The sequence below is a fragment of the Etheostoma spectabile genome, chromosome 6 (genome assembly GCF_008692095.1).
Source record: "Etheostoma spectabile isolate EspeVRDwgs_2016 chromosome 6, UIUC_Espe_1.0, whole genome shotgun sequence".
Classification (NCBI taxonomy): Eukaryota; Metazoa; Chordata; class Actinopteri; order Perciformes; family Percidae; genus Etheostoma; species Etheostoma spectabile.
Window position 1 is genome coordinate 20900654 of NC_045738.1, and position 406 is coordinate 20901059.

Here is a 406-nt window from a genome sequence, read left to right on the forward strand (position 1 = left end):
GGATTCCACAGCAGACACAGGGCTGAGTATGGTGATGGGGGGAAGAGTGGGGGGGCTTCTCCTGAAGTTTACGATCATCTCCACAATTTTGATCGTGTTAAGCTCAAGGTTGTTCAGACCGCACCAGAGAGCCAATTGATCTACCTCCGGTCTGTAGGCCGACTCATCACTGTCCCGGATGAGGTCGATGACCATTGTGTCGTCAGCAAACTTCAGGAGTTTAACAGATGGGTCTCCTGATGTGCAGTCATTGGTGTAGAGAGAGAAGAGCAGTGGGGAGCGCACACACCCCTGGGGGGCACCAGTACTAATTGTCTGTGTGATGGATGTGATGTTCCTCAGCCTCACCTGCTGACTCCTGTCAGTTAGGAAGTTTGTGATCCACTAACAGGTGGAGGCTGGCACA

At 52.5% G+C, this 406-nt stretch overlaps 1 protein-coding gene across 1 annotated transcript in view; it reads left to right on the top strand.

The window, feature by feature from the left end:
- cep76 (centrosomal protein 76) overlaps nucleotides 1-406 on the top strand; it is an 18669-nt gene that overhangs the window by 16045 nt on the left and 2218 nt on the right. The gene's annotated exons all lie outside the window — the stretch shown is intronic.